At 42.0% G+C, this 15063-nt stretch overlaps 1 long non-coding RNA gene across 1 annotated transcript in view; it reads right to left on the bottom strand.

Annotated features, from left to right (window-relative positions):
• LOC134740045 (uncharacterized) overlaps positions 1-15063 on the bottom strand; it is a 338647-nt gene that overhangs the window by 156957 nt on the left and 166627 nt on the right. The window contains exon 3 of the long non-coding RNA XR_010127287.1: positions 7696-8085. This is a non-coding gene — a long non-coding RNA (uncharacterized LOC134740045). The remainder of the gene's footprint in view (positions 1-7695; positions 8086-15063) is intronic.

Below are 15063 nucleotides of genomic sequence, written 5' to 3'. Positions count from 1 at the left end.
AGTTAGCTCTTCTTGTTGACTTGATCCCTTTACCATTATGTAATGGCCTTCTTTGTCTCTTTTGATCTTTGTTGTTTTAAAGTCTGCTTTATCAGAGACTAGGATTGCAACCCCTGCCTTCTTTTGTTTTCCATTTGCTTGGTAGATCTTCCTCCATCCCTTTATTTTGAGCCTATGTGTGTCTCTGCATGTGAGATGGGTTTCCTGAATACAGCACACTGATGGGTCTTGACTCTTTATCCAATTTGCCAGTCTGTGTCTTTTAATTGGAGCATTTAGTCCATTTACATTTAAAGTTAACAGTCTTATGTGTGAATTTTATCCTGTCATTATGATGTTAGCTGGTTATTTTGCTCGTTAGTTGATGCAGTTTCTTCCTAGTCTCGATGGTCTTTACATTTTGGCATGATTTTGCAGCAGCTGGTACCGGTTGTGCCTTTCCATGTTTAGCGCTTCCTTCAGGAGCTGTTTTAGGGCAGGCCTGGTTGGTGACAAAATCTCTCAGCATTTGCTTGTCTGTAAAGTATTTTATTTCTCCTTCATTTTCGAAGCTTAGTTTGGCTGGATATGAAATTCTGGGTTGAAAATTCTTTTCTTTAAGAATGTTGAATATTGGCCCCCACTCTCTTCTGGCTTGTAGAGTTTCTGCTGAGAGATCTGCTGTTAGTCTGATGGGCTTCCCTTTGAGTGTAACGCGACCTTTCTCTCTGGCTGCCCTTAACATTTTTTCCTTCATTTCAACTTTGGTGAATCTTACAATTATGTGTCTTGGAGTTGTTCTTCTCGAGGAGTATCTTTGTGGTGTTCTCTGTATTTCCTGAATCTGAATGTTGGCCTGCCTTGCTAGATTGGGGAAGTTCTCCTGGATAATATCCTGCAGAGTGTTTTCCAACTTGGTTCCATTCTCCCCGTCACTTTCAGGTACACCAATCAGACGTAGATTTGGTCTTTTCACATAGTCCCATATTTCTTGGAGGCTTTGCTCGTTTCTTTTTATTCTTTTTTCTCTAAACTTCCCTTCTCGCTTCATTTCATTCATTTCATCTTCCATCGCTGATACCCTTTCTTCCAGTTGATCGCATCGGCTCCTGAGGCTTCTGCATTCTTCACGTAGTTCTCGAGCCTTGGTTTTCAGCTCCATCAGCTCCTTTAAGCACTTCTCTGTATTGGTTATTCTAGTTATACATTCTTCTAAATTTTTTTCAAAGTTTTTAACTTCTTTGCCTTTGGTTTGAATATCCTCCCATAGCTCAGAGTAATTTGATCGTCTGAAGCCTTCTTCTCTCAGCTCATCAAAGTCATTCTCCATCCAGCTTTGTTCCGTTGCTGGTGAGGAACTGCATTCCTTTGGAGGAGGAGAGGCACTCTGCTTTTTAGAGTTTCCAGTTTTTCTCCTCTGTTTTTTCCCCATCTTTGTGGTATAATCTACTTTTGGTCTTTGATGATGGTGACGTACAGATGGGTTTTTGGTGTGGATGTCCTTTCTGTTTGTTAGTTTTCCTTCTAACAGACAGGACCCTCAGCTGCAGGTCTGTTGGAGTTTGCTACAGGTCCACTCCAGACCCTGTTTGCCTGGGTATCAGCAGCAGTGTCTGCAGAACCGCGGATTTTTGTGATCTGCGACTGCTGCTGTCTGATCGTTCCTCTGGAAGTTTTGTCTCAGAGGAGTACCTGGCCGTGTGAGGTATCAGTCTGCCCCTACTGGGGGGTGTCTCCCAGTTAGGCTGCTCGGGGGGTCAGAGGTCAGGGACCCACTTGAGGCAGTCTGCCCGTTCTCAGATCTCCAGCTGCATGCTGGGAGAACCACTGCTCTCCTCAAAGCTGTCAGACAGGGACATTTAAGTCTGCAGAGGTTACTGCTGTCTTTTTGTTTGTCTGTGCCCTGCCCCCAGAGGTGGAGCCTACAGAGGCAGGCAGGCCTCCTTGAGCTCTGGTGGGCTCCACCCAGTTGGAGCTTCCCGGCTGCTTTGTTTACCTAAGGGAGCCTGGGCAATGGCGGGCGCCCCTCCCCCAGCCTCGCTGCTGCCTTGCAGTTTGATCTCAGACTGCTGTGTTAGCAATCAGCGAGACTCCGTGGGCATAGGACCCTGTGAGCCAGGTGCGGGATATAATCTCCTGGTGTGCCGTTTTTTAAGCCCGTCGGAAAAGCACAGTATTCGGGTGGGAGTGACCCGATTTTCCAGCTGCCGTCTGTCACCCCTTTCTTTGACTAGGAAAGGGAACTCCCTGACCCCTTGCGTTTCCTGAGTGAGGCAATGCCTCGCCCTTCTTCGGCTCGCGCATGGTGCGCGCACCCACTGACCTGCACCCACTGTCTGGCACTCCCTAGTGAGATGAACTGGTACCTCAGATGGAAATGCAGAAATCACCCGTCTTCTGCGTCGCTCACACTGGGAGCTGTAGACCGGAGCTCTTCCTATTCAGCCATCTTGGCTCCCCGCCATTTTATTTTATTTTTATTATTTTTTTTGAGGTGGAGTCTTGCTCTGTCACCCAGGCTGGAGTGCAGTGGTGTGATCTCAGCTCACTGCAACCTCCACCTCCAGGATTTAAGTGATTCTCCTGCCTCAGCCTCCTGAGTATCTGGGATTGCAGGCGCCCGCCACCACACCCAGCTAATTTTTTGTATTTTTATTTTCACCAAGTTGGCCAGGCTAGTCTCAAACTGCTGACCTCAAATGATCCACCCACCTGGGCCTCCCAAAGTGCTGGGATTGCAGGCTTGAGCTACTGTGCCTGGACAAGACCCCAGATTTTAAAGTTGAGGTTTTGAGGGCAGACAATAAATTCTGCTACAGATGTATTGAAAATCTGTGACTTATAAACATAAAGCAATAGAAATGAAGATTCAAAGGGTGAGAACCATTGCATGCTGCTGCCCCATGGCTCAGGGATCTCAGGTGTAGCTGCTAAGGACCAACCAGTTGTCTTCAGCTAACCATGCCCTGGTGATGAGGTTAGAAATCTATTCCCTAGAAGGTTTTCTTCTATCACAATCGCCTCCCTTCTCTCTCTTTCAGGATAAATCACCTAAACCATACTATTTCATTTTTTTTTCTCTCAACATTTTACCTCTAGTTATAGCTAAGTTAATATCATCCCAGGTAAATGTTTTCTTCCATAATTATATACATTCCCCTTAGCTAATTTAGTCCTCCCCACCTTCTTCATGTTTTATCCAATTATTTTAAGAACTTCTATCTCCCTGCTTAGTTTGTTACTTTTCTGAACATCCAAGCAACCTAACTCAAACTTTCTATAAAGAAAATTTTAAGTGTCCTCAACATTTAAACTCACAAATTTGCCCAGAATTTTCTTTTAGAAATCCTATCCTCCATATTTTTAAGCTCATATTCAAATAAATGAATTCAATTACTCAAAGAAATAAAATCATACTTCTTCATCAAGACTTACATATTTTGGTATTATTTAGTAGTTAGATTCTTAAATTAGCTGATTTGTCTTTGCAGTTGTAGTATTTCTGTTTACATCATGTTAGGCAGGTTCATGGCCTAAATAAGATACTTAACCACCATTCACAATAATATTTATATGAATACAAGGTGTTGAATTTCAATGACCCATATACAATTACATTTTGGGAACATAATTCATTTGAAGGATAGTTGCTGCTTGCATATAAGCTATTAGTTAATTTTAGAAAATTCATAGCTCACTTAATGTAGTGTAAATCATATAGTTTATTTTTTTACTTCTTGGCAAATGTTTCTGATAGTTATCATGTACTTCAACTGCTAGGATTTTTGCAAGTTTCGAAGTTCACAGGGAATCTGAAGGGCATATCTTCATCAACGTTAGCCCACATGGTTGCTCACAGTTAAAAGATTTTGAGTTAACTACAAGTAGCTTTTAATGGTTGGAGTTTGGTGAGTGTGCAAGGTCTCCCCTTTGGGTCTTTCTACCGGCTGTCATATTCCCAGAAAGCTAGTCTCTGAGCAAATTTGGTCAGATATTCAAATGTTTATTAGTTTCTGTAAAGAAAAAAAAAGGAAGTTAACAAACTGTACTAGCTCAATAACATTTCTGTTCTTTCTTTTATGTACTCTGACAAATTTATTCTGAAGCAGAGTAATTTCATCAATGGATTGTTATAATGTGTTCATGCAATGGCAGAGGCCTTAAAATCCATCTGGCCAATTCATATTCTTGGACTCGTTCATTTCACCAGTTTAAAAATTATGTCTAACAACTCTCATACTAATTAATAAACTCTCTAGTGTTGATCATTCATGAAGAAAGTTGAATCGTTTTTGCAAACCACTTTACCGAGGTATGATTGACACACAAAAAAAAGCTGTATATTTAATTTATACAATTTGACAAGTTTGAAGATAAGTACAAACCTGTGAAACCACGACTGCAATGACATAAGCACATCCTTCTAATAGCACTGCTAGTCTGTAGGCTTCTGATTAGGTTTTCAAAGGCTAACTAACTTAGAATGTGTATTGCCAAGAAGGATGCTTCAATGTTAACTAACTGGAATGAGATTAAAACACACACACACACACACACACACACATTCACGCACTGTAAATTACAGATATGTAAGACACTTGAAAATTCTAAAGTCCAAAATTTTAAAATTCTATACCTTCCTATCTTTTCACACAGGGGTTTTATGGAGAGGCAAGTATAAGAAATGAGGATGGAGCAGATACAGTAACACAGTATGACAGCCAGGCCCCAGAAAACTAACAAAAGACTTTGTGTCCTTTTGTGGTGAGAAAATGCTGAAGGTTTTAAATTGGGAGGAACTCAAAAATGTGTAAAATTCAATGTTTCTGAAGGGGCATAGGAGAAGGAGCAAAGGATTACTGCCCATAGAAAGCGTGGGTAAAAAAAAAATACTTAATTTCAGTGGTCTAAAATTAAGGAGAAGATATGATGAAATGACTATTTTCCTACTGTGTGATATTCTTTTAAAAATGAGCACTGTTTAGTCTGGCACAGTGGCACGTGCCTGTAATCCCAGTTACTCAGGAGGCTGAGGAGGGAGGATTACTTGAGCCCAGGAGTTGAAGTCCAGCCTGGGAAACATAGTGAGACCTCGTCTCGAAACAAACAAAGAAAGTGTTATCTGTCCATTAAGAAAATCATATATGTAAAATAATGACCATACAGAACACACATCCTGATTGCTGTATTTGTTTTTATTTTGACAGTGAAATTTCTATTTCTAGTTTTTAAGATGCCAATTTAAGACTGGGTCATACAATTAATGTAAAATGCCACCAGTGTAATTAGTGTCTATGTTTAAAATCATATGACCCTGAAAATTAGGTTTAGGATGTTGTGATTTATCAAAAATAAAGCCAGCATGGATTAATTTTTAATTATTAAAAAATATTTCATTAGCAAAATGATTTAGTCATTAAGCATAATTTAATAATTAACATGCATTTAAATAAATTATAAATATTTAATCAAATCAATAATTATTTTTAAATCCAACTCATAAGGCAATTAGGTACTTCCTGTTAGCTGCAGAGTCTGAGATCCAGACAGAAAGGGCATTGCTTCTGTAAAATATGGTGCTACTTACCCTTCATCTATTTATAAACTGGGCTCTGTCAGTGATTCAAGAGAACAAAACACATTTAATTACCACCCAATTCTCGAATGCTCTCTACAAAATCGCTACCAAGGTTGTTCCAACCTAGGCTTGAACCCCTCCAATGATAGGGATCTCATTTCATCCCAAGCTCTCCATTTCAATCTTTCAAGAGCACTGGCTATTATAAAATCCATTCTTGTTTGCTTTTGCTCAACATATATGTACGAGGGACTCCTACTGTCAGATAATGTCATTGGCTCTGGGACTCAGCATGAGACAACACAAATCTTGTTGCTCTCATGGGACTTAAGTTATAGTAGGGAAAGTCAGACAATAAAGATAAGTACATGAATTATCTTTCTAGGTTGGAACAGATATGATCTACTGAAAACAAAACAAAACAGTGAAGGGCCATAGGAAGAATTCTGGCATTGAGTAAGTTTTCGGACAAAGGGAGTAAGTAAGTGAATAACTGGTGCGAGGCAGAACTGGCACAAGAGGCAGCAAATGCAAAGACCCCAGGAGGAAATGTGCCTGGAGGCTTTAAGAAACACCAGGATGCCCTTGTGGCCAGAGCAGTGCAAGTGTGAAGGGAATGAGAGGTGACAGCATGGTGGCAGTCCTTGCAGCCCTCACTCGCTCTCGGCGCCTCCTCGGCCTTGGCGCCCACTCTGGCCGCTCTTGAGGAGCCCTTCAGCCCACTGCTGCACTGTGGGAGCCCCTTTCTGGGCTGGCCAAGGCCAGGGCTTGCTCCTTCAGCTTGCAGGGAGGTGTGGAGGGAGAGGCGCGAGTGGAACCCAGGCTGCGCCCCGCGCTTGCGGGCCAGCTGGAGTTCCGGGTGGGCGTGGGCTTGGCGAGCCCTGCACTCGGAGAGGCCAGCGGGCCCTGCCGGCCCCGGGCGATGAGGGGCTTAGCACCTGGGCCAGCAGCTGCGGAGGTCCCCCAGCAGTGCCGCCCCACCGGCGCTGCACTCGATTTGTCGCCAAGCCTTAGCTGCCTCCCGGCGGGGCAGGACTCGGGACCTGCAGCCCGCCATGCCTGAGCCTCCCCCTCCTCCGTGGGCTCCTGTGCGGCCCGAGCCTCCCCGACGAGCGCCGCCCTCTGCTGCCGCCCTCTGCTCCACGGCGCCCACACAGACCACCCAAGGGCTGAGGAGTGCGGGCGCACCGCTCGGGACTGGCAGGCAGCTCCACCTGCTGCCCCAGTGCGGGATCCACTGGGTGAAGCCAGCTGGGCTCCTGAGTCTGGTGGGGACTTGGAGAACCTTTATGTCTAGCTAAGGGATTGTAAATACACCAATTGGCACTCTGTATCTAGCTTAAGGCTTGTAAACACACCAATCAGCACCCTGTGTCTAGCTCAGGGTTTGTGAATGCACCAATGGACACTCTGTATCTAGCTACTCTGGTGGGGACTTGGAGAACCTTTATGTCTAGCTAAGGGATTGTAAATACACCAATCCGCACTCTATCTAGCTCAAGGTTTGTAAACATCAATCAGCACCCTGTGTCTAGCTCAGGGTTTGTGAATGCACCAATCCACACTGTATCTAGCTACTCTGGTGGGGACTTGGAGAACCTTTGTGTCCACACTCTGTATCTAATCTAGTGGGGAGGTGGAGAACTTTTGTGTCTAGCTCAGGGATTGTAAATGCACCAATCAGCGCCCTGTCAAAACAGACCACTCGGCTCTCTGTAAAATGGACCAATCAGCAGGATGTGGGTGGGGCCAGATAAGAGAATAAAAGCAGGCTGCCCCAGCCGGCAGTGGCAACCTGCAGGGGTCCCCTTCCACGCTGTGGAAGATTTGTTCTTTCCCTCTTTGCAATAAATCTTGCTACTGCTCAGTCTTTGGGTCCACAGTTCCTTTATGAGCTGTAACACCGGGAAGGTCTGCAGCTTCACTCCTGAAGCCAGCGAGACCACGAACCCACCGGGAGGAACCAACAACTCCAGAGGAGCCGTCTTAAGAGCTGTAACACTCACCGCGAAGGTCTGCAGCTTCACTCTTGAGCCAACGAGACCATGCACCTACCAGAAGGAAGAAACTCCGAACACATCTGAACATCAGAAGGAACAAACTCCGGACACGCTGCCTTTAAGAACTGTAACACTCACCGCGAGGGTCCGCAGCTTCATTCCTGAAGTTAGTGAGACGAAGAACCCACCAATTCCGGACACAGGAACACTAGGAGATGAGGCCAGAGAGGCATCTGGATGCGATTGGGACAAACACGGAGGGACAGGCCATGGTAAGATCAGTCTCCCAGAAACTGCTGAATGTGAAGAATGGAAGTGGGGCCCAAACAAAGAAGCCTCCAAAGGAGAGAGCTCTGAGGACTGAAAATCGGCCCTCACGTGTGCAGAATCTTTTCTTCCTTAGGTTGAACAAATCTACGTAATTCATTCTCTTGGCTTTCATGTCACCCGGTTTTGCAGCCCTCACTATTGTGGAGACTCTCTTTTGAATATGATTCAGGTTGTCTGTTTCTTCTTTCTTTGTGGGGCCTGTAACCAGGTAGAACAATTAGTTAACAAAGAGCAGTCTTTACATTTAGGGAGCAATGTGCTCCCACGTAGCCCTTAATTGCCCTCGTGGGAACCCTTATTCTGGATTATAATGGCTGTCTGTTTATTTATGCATCTCCCACATGAGAGGGGAACTTCTTAATAGAAATGACTTGCTCTCTTGTCACAATTGTAACCCAGAGCCACTAATATCATTGGCTCGTGTATTGTTGAATAGCTTCACCTACAGTTGATGTTAGTTGAATATTTATAGATGAAAAACCAGAGGAACAGAAAGGTTAAGAAACTTGCCCAAACTCACAAAGCTAGAAAATAGAAGAGCTAGAGTATGACCCCAAGCCAGCAGTCTGTCTGAATAGCCTGTTCTCTGACCCTGCTATAGTACATCCCACTGGAATCATTATTTTATTCTTTTGTCTATCTTTTCCACCACACTGAACACCCTGGCCCAACAGCTATGTTATATTCATTACTGCATCCATCATATCTAGCACAGTGCCTGGAAAAAGCGGAGCTCATTGTTGAACAGATGGTGTTTGAGAAAGTTTTGTTCAGTTTTTAATCTTGTGAAATTAATCTAGCTGAGCCATAACTGATAGTATTTGCAGAAAGACTGGATTTCATATCTATTGATCAAAGCAGAACAGATGGAACACATTCAGCATGTCACTCAGGTAGGAGAAAATTATCCCCCACTCCCAAAAAACACAAAAACACACAGACCACCGCCCAGGGCTTGTCTGTGCCTGTGAGAGCACAGGTGCAGATTCAATTCTCTTATGGATCAGTTTGCTCCAAGATCATCAGGTGAAGTAGGAAAGATGACCCGGTCCAAACTAAGCTCCCCAACAAGTTAGATATCTCAAAGGACACATGAGTGATAATTTGAAAAGAGGTTGGTGGAGCAATTAAGTCATGATTTTTTAATTTTTAGAGGATAGGACAATGAATTTTGGGTTGATCTTATCACTCTGCAATAAGTACCCAGTCAACGTGACAAAGTGGAAAAAGCTCAGGCAGTTCTTGGAATCGGAGAACCGAACTTCAGTTTTTGTTATGTGAACTTGGGAAAGTCTTTTTAACTCTCATGTACCACGTACTCTCATATCTCTTGTAAAGCAGGATGAAACCTTTGTCCTTCCTGCCTTCCATGGCTACCATGAGAATTCAATGGAATAATGTACATGGCACTGAGGTGCCAAACAAGCCTGCCTCCTGGGATGTAACCAGAATGCAATTTTGTTTTTGTTTTTTACTACCTCATGAGACTTATTTCGTGAGGTTAGTTGTTCTATCACTGGACGAAAACTTGATCAGCCCCATGGCACTTCTGCCCACTTTAAGACTGAAATATAGTGTCAGTTCAGTCACCGAAAGTGTCTAGTCACTGTAATAATCACAGTCAGTCTTTATTATAAAGTAAAACTTCCCTCCACCCTCACAGCTAGGGCGTGTGTCAGGAGATTCCCCCAAACCACCCCTAGTTTCAATGATTTGCTAGGAAGACCTATAATATTCATCATGTAATGGTACTCATAACTATGATTTACTATAGCAAAGAGGTACAAAACAAAATCAGCAAAGGGAAAAGTGCATGAGGCAAAATCTTGGCAAAATTAGACTCAATTCCCATGACCCTCTCCTAATAGAGTCACATAGGATGAGCTTAGTTCCCCAGTAATGAATTGTAACAACACAGGTGAAAGTTTGCTAACCAGGGAGGCTCAGCTCCAGCGTTTTTACTGGAGGCTTATCACATAGGCACCCCCTAATTAACACATACCAAAATTCCAGTCTCCCAGAAATAAAGCATGAGTTCAGAATAAAACATATTGTTTGCATAAACTTTTTAGGCACAGTGAGCTACTCTGGTCAGTTAGAGAGACAGAAACCCTCTTGAAAGCTGAGTTTTCAGATACTAGCCAAGGGCCAGCCTTGTAAGCAGGCCTTTCTAAGGAAACACAGTCAAGCCTGCTACATGAACTCTGAGGCTGGTGACTTCAGTGCAGATAGATGTGCATCCTTCTCTTTGCTCTTCCCTACTTTCTTCCCAACCATCTAGCTGCAACTGACTATGGAAGAACTGGGGGAGAAAGGAGAGGTAAAAAGCGCAGAAAACTTTTTCCTTTTTTTTTTTTTTTTGTTTAGTTTTGTTTTTATTATACTTTAAGTTCTGGGATACACATGCAGAACATGCAGGTTTGTTACATAGGTATACACATGCCATGGTGGTTTGCTGCACCCATCAATCCATCACCTACATTAGGTATTTCTCCTAATGCTATCTCTCCCCTAGCCCCACACCCCCCGACAGGCCCTGGTGTGTAATGTTCCCCTCCCTGTGTCCATGTGTTCTCATTGTTCAACTCCCACTTATGGGTAAGAACATGCAGTGTTTGGTTTTCTGTTCCTGTGTTAGTTTGCTGAGAATGATGGTTTCCAGCTTCAACCATGTCCCTACAAAGGACATTAACTTATCCTTTTTTATGGCTGCATAGTATTTCGTGGTGTATATGTGCCACATTTTCTTAATCCAGTCTATCATTGATGAGCATTTAGGTTGGTTCCAAGTCTTTGCTATTGTGAATGGTGCTGCAATAAACATACATGTGCATGTGTCTTTATAGCAGCATGATTTATAATCCTTTGGGTATATACCCAGTAATGGGATGGCTGGGTCAAATGGTATTTCTAGTGCTAGATGCTTGAGGAATCGCCACACTGTCTTCCACATGGTTGAACTAATTTACACTCCCACTAACTGTGTAAAAGCGTTCCTATTTCTCTACATCCTCTCCAGCATCTGTTGTTTCCTGAGTTTTAATGATCACCATTCTAACTGGCGTGAGATGGTATCTCATTGTGGTTTTGATTCACATTTCTCTAATAACAAGTGTTGATGAGATTTTTTACATATGTTTGTTGGCTCCACAAATGTCTTCTTTTGAGAAGTGCCTATTCATATCCTTTGCCCACTTTTTGATGTTTTTTTTTTTTTCTTGTAAATTTGTTTAAGTTCTATTCTGGATATTAGCCCTTTGTCAGATGGATAGATTGCAAAAATTTTTTCCCACTCTGTAGGTTGCCTGTTGACTCTGATGATAGTTTTTTTGTTGTGCAGGAGCTCCTTAGTTTAATTAGATCCCATTTGTCAATTTTGGCTTTTGTTACCGTTGCTTTTGGTGTTTTAGTCATGAAGTCTTTGCCCATGCCTATGTCCTGAATGGTATTGCCTAGGTTTTCCTCTAAGGTTTTTGTGGTTTTAGGTCTTAAATTTAAGTAATTAATACATCTTGAGTTGATTTTTGTATAAGGCATAAGGAAAGGGTCTAGTTTCAATTTTCCACATATGGCTAAGCCAGTTTTTCCGACACTATTTATTAAATAGAGAATCCTTTCCTTATTGCTTGTTTTTGTCAGAATTGTCAAAGATCAGATGGTTGTAGATGTATGGCAGTATTTCTGAGGCCTCTGTTCTGTTCCATTGGTCTATATATCTCTTTTGGTACCAGTACCGAACCAGTACCATGCTGTTTTTGTTACTGTAGCCTTTGTAGTATAGTTTGAAGCATGATGCCTCCAGCTTTGTTCTTTCTGCTTAGGATTGTCTTGGCTATATGGGCTCTTTTTTGGGTCCATATGAAATTTTAAGTAGTTTTTGCTAATTCTGTGAAGACAGTCAATGGTAGATTGATGAGAATAGCATTGAATCTATAAATTATTTTGGGCAGTATGGCCATTTTCATGATATTGATTCTTCCTATCCATGAGCATGGAATGTTTTTCCATTTGTTTGTGTCCTCTCTTATTTCCTTGAGCAGCAGTTTGTAGTTCTCCTTGAAGATGTCCTTCACATCCCTTGTAAGTTGAATTCCTTGGTATTTTATTCTCTTTGTAGCAATCGTGAATGGGAGGTCACTCATGATTTGGCTTCCTGTCTGTTATTGGTGTATAGGAAAGCTTGTGATTTTTGCACATGGATTTTGATCCTGAGACTTCGCTGAAGTTGCTTGTCAGCTTAAGAAGATTTGGGGCTGAGATGATGGGGTTTTCTAAATACACAATCAGGTCATCTGCAAACAGAGACAATTTGAATTCCTCAAGAAGCGCAGGAAATTTCTTACTTACCCAGTACTGCTATAACTTTACTGCACACATCTGGGTCTGGCTGGTGTTTAAAGGTTGGCATTGTGTGTCACTGGCATCCTTGTAGGTTCTTCAAAGTTCTTCCCTGGATTTAATAGAACTTCTGTGATGTGGTGACACATTTTTCTTGGCTGGAGGTGGCCCCTCACTCCTGGGATTTTCAGAGCACTCTACATGGTCTCCCTTGGAGCTCCATCACACTTCTGAGTAGCCCTACCGGACAGGAAGTAAAAGAGCTGCATGTGAGCTCTCTCTTGTGCTCAGCCCACATCTGGCTTATGCATTTCTACACCTCTAAACACTCTGAGTGTAGACAGCCCATTGCAGGCCCCTCACCTTGGCTGCAGTTGCCTGAAGAGCCAGCTAGGCTGACTTTCTCTTAGTTTTCCAGCTTAGAGTCAATCAGGTATTGCCCCATTGTTCTCCTACTATCAGGAGCTAAGTTAAGCATCAAGCTTTCTGAGTGGTCTTTTTGATGCATTTCTTTTCATTTAATGTAAAAAGTGGAATTCTCTTTTTTCTCACCTTGGGGATTGAGAGGGAAGATGGGGAGGGGAGAGGAAGGAGGAAATGTGAAGGAGCTCATAGTGAACCAGTAGCTTTATCCAGAAAGTTATTTCATAAAGACTCCAAGTATTTATCTCACAACTCATTTTGACATCTAAAATCCAGATGCAAATCTAAGTTTTAAGTGTCCTAAAGTTTTTATAATTTGGAATGAGATTTTTCTTCTTTACAAAAAAATAAAAGTATAGTACAAAACAAGGTACTAAAATAATATTTTTTGAATGATATCATAAATCACAACAAAACAAATTTTTGAAAGCCGATGAATACTACAAACATTATAAAACTCAAAAATGTGATATCATTATTAACTATCTGACATTCCTCTATTATGCCTTTTCCTTTAATTTTAGCTATAGACTCTTTGATTCCTTCTATAAAGACAACAACTTTGTAACATTTTCAATAGTGTGAAAAGAAAGACAATCCAGTCTTTCTTCTAGCATGGTTGTTTTGGAATTCATTTGTATTATGATAAGTTCGATATTTTTTTCAGCATCATAACACATTATTAGCAATGTCATGTAAATGTCTAGGATTGTTGCCAAAACTGGGAAAGTCTCCATCAAGTTTCTTTCACACAGGAGTTGTAAGATTTGGAAGACATTTCCACAGACCCAGGCCTGTGGTTCCATTTCCAACTTTTATTTTTGCCTCATCCCATGTGCTTCTGTGCTGGGATCTGCCATCCTGGTTCTGCACCCATGTGAGTTGGTGCTATGAGAAGGTCAAGTATTTGTGAAAACCATGCCCACACTCAAACTGTTAGAGAGAATGTAAACTGTAACACAAATGTAACCTGGAACCATGTAATTATATTCCAACCCAAACTAGCTGTGTCCACAAACCAACTTCTCATTAGTTCAGTGGTTCTCAATTGAGTGAGGGTTCAATGTTATCTCTCCAGGGGAATTTGTCACAACTGTGTGGGTGAGAGAATAGGGGGTTGCTACCAGGATCTAGTAAGCAGAGGTAAGAAATGCTGCTAAACATCCTTCAATGTATAGGACAATGACCATAGCAAAGAATTACCTGGCTCAAAATGTCAATTTTGCTGAGACTGAGGAGTCTTACTAGATGGATCCTTCTACCTAGATCTCCAAAAAATGCCCCTAGTCACTATAACAACACCCTATCCTTTGGGAGGTGTGAAAGAAAGAAAACTCCAAGTGGAAATAGACTGTGATCCTAATGCATTGCTGTTAGAAAGTATTACTTTTGTAAGTTTTCCAAAAATAAATGATCATGTAATCACATTAAAGGGCTCTCCCAAGGCCTTGGAAAAGGAATTGGGGATTCTAATCCACACTGATGCTTTCTTTACCTTCATCAGTTTCAGAGTAAATCCACCTCTGCGAATATGTCTTGTCTTCACATCCCTGCTGAAACAGAGGCAGCAAGAAGAGTCCTTGGTTACCATCCTATTACACATCGAACAGAAACAAACATTTTTTAATGTGTTCTTGTAACAGGCTAGTATATTATCTCAATCTTTTAAATTCTAAAAGAGAGAGAGGACACAAACTCGCTGTTGGTAGTCTGGGAGCTTGCCTGCAGACATAATTTGTTGATTCTCACAAGATTTAAATGTTTTAAATAAATTTTCAGCCCTTTAAAATTAAGATATATACCACGGAATCTCAGATGTCAGGCATTTACTGAAAAATTCAGTAGCATGAGGCTCTCACTCCCACCTGGTAACAGGTGAAGCTGGTTTTAGTGTGCATATATTTTTTTAGTTTGCCTAAGACCTACCTAGCCCAGTGCCTATACTCCCTGCCTGGCCCTCTAGGTACTTGAATCTGCAAGACTGCTCTGTCGTATCAGTCAACTATGAAGGGCTGTGCAAATATTCAACAGTGATACTGGTATTTACACTTTAACTTTTCCATGCAGCCTTTTCTGGATGCTGGACAAACACTCCCTTATTTATCTTGGGTCACTTTTTCTTTTCTCAGAGGGTCACAAGGTGTGTACTTTAATAAAAACCACATAATCTCTGCAATTTGTCACATGTTGGACCTTCTAGGAAAAAGCAAAGGGCAAAGGGGAAAAACGTATTCTCTGTGTCCAATGCAGCAGGGCTAACTAAAAGGTGGCAAGCCTCAAAGAAATGATCTGCAATAAATTGCTCCAGGAAAAGCATGTTTTGAAAAGGCCATGAGATAAAATGTCATATTGATTTGAAAGCCCAAAAGGCCAATTAATCTTGTGAAAATTAATGAACAAAATAAAAGTCAAGAA

The sequence above is a fragment of the Pongo pygmaeus genome, chromosome 7 (genome assembly GCF_028885625.2).
Source record: "Pongo pygmaeus isolate AG05252 chromosome 7, NHGRI_mPonPyg2-v2.0_pri, whole genome shotgun sequence".
In the NCBI taxonomy this organism is placed as follows: Eukaryota; Metazoa; Chordata; class Mammalia; order Primates; family Hominidae; genus Pongo; species Pongo pygmaeus.
Note: the sequence above shows the minus strand (reverse complement) of the source record. Positions and strands in the feature narration are given on the sequence as shown.